This window comes from Liolophura sinensis, chromosome 1 (genome assembly GCF_032854445.1).
Source record: "Liolophura sinensis isolate JHLJ2023 chromosome 1, CUHK_Ljap_v2, whole genome shotgun sequence".
In the NCBI taxonomy this organism is placed as follows: Eukaryota; Metazoa; Mollusca; class Polyplacophora; order Chitonida; family Chitonidae; genus Liolophura; species Liolophura sinensis.
This window is the reverse complement of record NC_088295.1, coordinates 86,887,785-86,894,429: the sequence shown is the minus strand read 5'-3', so window position 1 is coordinate 86,894,429 and position 6,645 is coordinate 86,887,785. Positions and strand designations below refer to the sequence as shown.

Genomic DNA, 6,645 nt, shown 5'->3' with positions numbered 1-6,645 from the left:
ATACTCAAGATTATGAATAAATAAAAGTTATTCGCAGTAATTGCTCGACTCTTATCTATGTTTACGTCTGTCTGACGAACAACAGCTGTGAGTTCTTGTTTAAACTGCGCCATAAATATGCTTCTTGCCCGAAGAAAGGTACAACACAAAATTAAGATAATGTGCACGTCTTTCCGTTTGCTTGGTACACCCCTACTGCCAGATACAAGAGCCAGATGTCATGGCTGTGGAGAAATTGAAGAATTCTGTATTAATTGCATCAAAAGGCTTCCCACTGTTATTAAATGGCTATGAAACGAAAATAATACTACCAAATCCTTTTTTCCTTGGGTTCCTAACTTGCGGGCACTGACGGTACCCGTCATTTTGCGTGGAGAGGTTGCAAGGCGAAGGACAACGTTTATCTGGTTCATGTCGAAATCGTTCATACAGTACGCTGTGACCATCAACTAGCTGTTTGTTTATACAATGATTATTTATTCATTTTTTAAATTTATTTGATTGATGTTTTACGCCGTACTCAAGAATATTTCACTCAGCATCATGGTGAGAGGAAACTGACAGTATATGTATATTAAGACATATGCCTCTGAATGGAAACAGAATATGCCTGATACAGAGGACTACACCGTAAGGTATATTAAGACATATGCCTCTGCATGGAAACAGAATATGCCTGATACAGAGGACTAGATCGTAAGGTATATTAAGACATATGCCTCTGCATGGAAACAGAATATGCCTGATACAGAGGACTAGACCGTAAGGTATATTAAGACATATGCCTCTGCATGGAAACAGAATATGCCTGATACAGAGGACTAGACCGTAAGGTATATTAAGACATATGCCTTTATATGGAAACAGAATATGCCTGATACAGAGGACTAGATCGTAAGGTATATTAAGACATATGGCTACACAGATTTAATAATATTCTGCCTTATTATGTTTATCTTGGGAACGTTTTCCCCTACTGGGAAAAGGTAATGTATGGTTCATGTAACACTATTATAAGGAAAAGACAAAATGTACTCATTAAGACATAAACATATAATTATTGCACACATTTTTACAAGAATCAGGGGCCTCCTTGGCTCAGTTCGTTAGCGCGCTAGCGCAGCGTAAAGACCCAGGACCCTCTCACCAATGCGGTCGCCGTGAGTTCAAGTCTAGCTCATGCTGACTTCCTCTTCGGCCTTAAGTGGGAAGGTCAGTCAGCAGCCTGCGGATGGTCGTGGGTTTTGCCCGGGCTCTGTCCAGTTTCCTCCCACCGTAATGCTGGCCGCCGTCGTATAAATGAAATATTCTTGAGTATGGCGTAAAACATCAATCAAATAAATAAATCAATACAAGAATCAAATAAATAAAGAAATACATGTAAATAAATAATTATCACATAATTCCATAATCTCGTGTCTTCTTTGGGGAACAAAGTTCATTTATCCCTTTAACATTGAACCGTGAAATGAATATTTGAAGAATGAAAAACTTAAATCAATGATAAGCACTGTTTTGCCCTAGAAAATTTTCTCTTTTTCACCTTGTTTAAATTAAACTTAATCAAAACTTTCTGTAGGAAGTCATTTTCTCATTGGCGTATGTGATATTATTATCTTCCATTGTCCCTCTTATGTAGAGGTCTCAAATAGTAAAAGCGACGCTAACAATCCAAGTGTGAATATATTGTTGACGAATAAAGCAGATTTATGTCTGTGAAGGGCAAGGTATAGTGACAATGACGCTGCGAAGCTAAAGATAAAAGATTTTTTCGTTGATGTCAAGCATCGCCTTAAAGGAAAAGAACACTCTCAGATCAATTATACTGCATATAAAAGGTCATCTTGTGTATCTATGATAATAGCTGAGGCTCCAAAGATAGAAAAATAAGCAAACACTGTTCTTCTATCGGGGTGACCATATTGCGAACCCATAATTAGATCTGTGGCCCATCGTCCAATGATATCGGTCGATCTTTTACGTCAGTGATTTGGTTGTGGACACAACGCATACAGCGCCCCCTGTCAGCTGACAAATGCAATAGAATCAGCATAACCCAATTATTTAACATAGGTACTCGTCACAATTGTACAACACACATTGTTGCTAGGACACGGGCTATTGGCTAATTATCAACATGTGAAATTCGAGAATTACATCAGATTTATTAATACTACTATTCCTCTTCCATACTTCGATATCAAAAATATTTCTAGCGGACTGTTAAATGCGTGTGGAGGTATAAATTAGCATCAAGCATGTACAGAAACTAGAAAACTTAAAACTTAAACTTTAAACTTATTTACTGATTTGCAGTTATGACCCGTTAATCGGCATTACCCCCCCCCCCCCACCCCTTTTTCTTTTGTTATTATATACATCATGAGAATGATTTAGTAATGTAAGGATTTTAACATTTTATTAGAGTTAATGATGCTCTAGATCATTTCAATTTCAAGGTACAATGTGTAAAAATTAATTATTTATAAACATAAATATCAAGGTTGAACTATATAGGTCTATACTTTGGTATAGAAGGTCGCTCATATACTTCGAATCAGTCAATGAATATCTATTGTCTGCATTTACGTCAACGGATATTGTATCCCTAACCTGAAGTATTTGATTACTTGCCGATAGGTGTATGAGGCTGTATAACTATCCACTTGGTCGTCGTGCAGGTACATTCAGACACAACGCCTCAACGACTGAGCTGAGTCCATCTACCCGTGTAACACTTCAGTACCTGCGGGAGATTCCGTGAGGTATAGTAAGTACTGCTTCTGTACAATCCGATATAAAGTATATCTTGACCCTTGATTCTTTAATAGATTTGGCGATGATCTACAGAAGCCGACTTGTATCACAGTGAAAAAATGGAAAGGGGTAAGGGCGTAGTCAAAATTTGGACAAAGGAAAGTTTTGTCTAAATTTTGATTTATTTATTTATTTCATTTATAACAAACTCTAAGACTACATCGAAATGTTGGCTTCCTGCTCCAAATTTCAACTGTTATGTCAATATTTCGAATTAATGATGTCAAAATTTCGTTTTGACATTTTCGAAAGAGGTCGAAATTTCGAGCGAAGCGCGTCAAAAATCCGAAAAAAACCATCAAAGTTTCGACCTCCTTCCTCTCAATTTTTCACCGTGAGGCTATTCTACACTTGCTTAAACAGGCTTCCGCATTGATCAAATGACTATCTCTTTGACTGAAAGAATATGCCTGTAATATCTGCATGTGAAAACTGGACTAGAAAAGACAATAGTTGTTTATGGTAAGCGGAAAATTTTTCAAATTCAACTTTGACAACACAGCGATGAAACTTATGTAAGCTCTTGTATAAGAGAATATATCATTCGATGGACCGGTTTTAACCGGCATTCATATAAATATAAATAAACTTTGTACACACATTTAAATACATCCGTGAATTTTTTTTATTTTTTTTTGTGCGATAGTGGAATTTATTTTTCTAGTGCACTGTGGAATTGTCCCCAAACATCCAGTTGTTAAAAACGGTGTCTGTTTTCAGAGACGGCTATCCAGCATGTGTCCAAGCTTTGCCTTGATCGTGGGGTTGATATGTTTGGTGTCTGCAACACTGAGCCGTGCTTCCTGTCCCCCAGGCCCCATATGTGACACAACCATCTGTTGGGATGAGGAATCATGTCGCACACACTCTGGTTGGAGACACTGTCAGTGTACGCCATACTTCATGGCGTCATTTACACATTCATGTCCCGAATGGGTTTTGTGAGTACTCATAAAGTAACTTGTGTGGTTAGGCGGAGGGTCAGGAGCGAATGATAAAAAAAAGTGCACATTTCGAAATCCCAGCACAATTCTGTAAATTCCTGAGTATTAGGTATATAAACCGTGATCGATACGCCCATAAAAGTTTCATGACCGCGTACAAGATACGAATGCGCATGAATAATAGTGTAAGTTAAGTGTGAGCTCAGATCGTGACTCGCTAAAGAATATCAAAAGTCCAGTTTCGAAAATAAAATTAGAATCACAATCGCTTAAAACTATACATAATTTTAACGGTAGATAAATATTTGGAAGTAGAAGTATAGTTGATAGATTTTCAGTGATGTGTGTAATATCGCATGTGTCACGTCCATTACCTTGTTCACAACACTATGTTTAAACTCTGAAAGGTCTATATCTGTATTAGGCCCGATATACAGCATCTTCCTATTAAACAAGAAAAAGTATATTTCAGTTACGTTTTTATTACAGCTATTCATTTATACTCCGGCCGTACGTGTGAAGGTCTGCCAGCAACCTGCGGATGGTTGTGGGTTTCCTCCGCGCTCTGCCCAGTTTCCTCCCACCATAATGCTGGCCGCCGTCGTATAAGTCAAATATTCTTGAGTACGGCGTAAAACACCAATCAAATAAATAAATAAAATTCATTTAAACATCTAATATCCAGAACAAAAACAGTCTTTTGCAAGAAGCTGTTTAAAGAACTCAGCAGCTGAAGTTACTTTGGTAGCGTATAAAATGAGAAATACGTCGTCAGTTGTCAGTAAAGTAGTCGGCACAATCGATATTTTAAATGTGCTCGTGCTGGTGAACACTGCAATCCAAAATAGTTTCCAAACCGAAGACACTTTCAACTCAGCTTTTAAGGGGATCGATCAGTTATAACTGTTAATATGAAAATCGTAGCCATATAAATAAAGGCAAAGATAACTCAAAATTGAAATAAGCAACAGACTATTGAAAACTATATCTAATTGTATCGATACTTTTAGCAGGATTATTACACTTTTTAAATGTAATTTAATTCATTAAAATGTTTGAATTCTAAGGCAGAGTTTCCGGTAATGAAAGTGACAGTGTACTCTGACGTCAAGCCATCGATTTACTACATTTACACAGAAGGGAATTTTTGTAAACATCATTTAAGTAATCATTTACCCGTGGTTCAATAAATATAAGCGTCAAGTCCGACATTCCTATACCATTCGTAGTCCGTAAAGGGCGTTCCAAGTCGATAATCGCAAGATCCATTTCCACAACAACGTTTAACACTAACTCCCGAAGACAAAGGTATGTAAGAAATTACACAAATAAGAAATAAAGCCGGTAACACACAAGAGAGAAGCGGTCATCAGTTTTCAATGATGCCGGGCAGACAATGAATATTCCAGGCATGAATTCCATATCAAAGCTCAAATTCGTAGTCCGTGAATGAGTTCCATGTCAAATAACGGCTAAATAAGTATCTCAGTCGCGCTTTCATTGCAACTGTTCATAAAGGCATCATGCTGATGTAATTAGCATGGCAACCTTTACGGCCCCTAACATTAAAACCCTTTTTAGAGTGTGGAACTTTTTGATAGAATGATATCGGAGTGCCTATTTAGTTCATAAAACCACAGTAAAATTCAAACATTCCATTGCATTCAGCTCTCTTTTTAAAAAATATACTCCCAAAGACTACTTTTATGTTTAATTTTGAGTGATCAGCTTTCGGTTTACCTTCATTTTCTGCCAAACCCATATATATGTATATAAACTTATTGGGATGTTACTCCGCTTTTACAGCTTGAGCTGTTCCTTATTTAACGTGAACTTGGACTCCATGATGTGCGATGGATATGGCTGCGATGACCTAACCCCAATATGAGAGAACCGGGTAAGGCAAGAAAGATGGGTGAAAAGCAATGTGAACTTGGACGATTGTTGCGTGGATATATACAGCAGGATAAGGTGAAAAAGACAGCTGGAAACTTGATACATATACACCCCAAATGCACTAGCTGTTAGTATCAAATATGGTATCACATTCAATTGTTATAGGCAATTTCCCAGGACTTGGTACATATACACCCCAAATGCACTTGCTGTTAGTGTCAAATATAGTATTACACTCAATTGTTATAGGCAATTTCCCAGGACTTGGTACATATACACCCCAAATGCACTTGCTGTTAGTATCAAATATAGTATTACACTCAATTGTTATAGGCAGTTTCTCAGAACTTGATAATTACACTTGAATGTTTTTGCCTCCCCGAGACGTAAAATATGCGCGTTAGTATAATAAGGTTTTATTATAAGCATTGTTTTCACTATTATAGGTTAATGCAATGCCTTGAGAAATATGAGAAACTGGTTATAGATACTGGAAATAATAAATAGCATTATAATGCGGGCAAACCAGACAGAGCCAGAAACCGACAACAACCCGTTCATAAAGAACGGCCACGAAACAAGTAAGCAGTAAATGTTTACTCCTCCAGGTCCAAAGGTTTACTTTTGTTGATTTCAGAATGTTTGTGCGACATATTGTTGGTGATTGTACGTTCAGCACAGTTCCATATATGATATTATCATTGTTGAAGAGGTCACATTTTCATGTTGTCTTGATCAAAATTTTGATTAAACCACAGTTATTTACAACAGTTTTCTGAGTATTGTACTTGTAGTTACGTCTACCTAATGCACAATTTCTATGAGTTTCGGAGTGAAGTTCTGGAAGCGGAGAACTTGGTCACTGGGACAATGATATATGTGAATTAACGCTGGCTTCACAGGTCGTTCGGTGGAAAGGCCACAAAGCCATTTGGACCTCATGCCTTGACACCCCACACTGTGGGGTTCCTGAGATCTAACCCGACCA

General features: G+C 37.5%; 1 long non-coding RNA gene across 1 annotated transcript; it reads left to right on the top strand.

Moving 5' to 3' along the window:
• Positions 1 to 3,584: 3,584 nt before the first annotated feature.
• Positions 3,585 to 6,410, top strand: LOC135468168 (uncharacterized). Its single transcript, XR_010444208.1, has 3 exons — positions 3,585 to 3,758; positions 5,568 to 5,658; positions 6,295 to 6,410. It is a non-coding gene; the product is annotated as an uncharacterized LOC135468168 (long non-coding RNA).
• Positions 6,411 to 6,645: the final 235 nt, after the last annotated feature.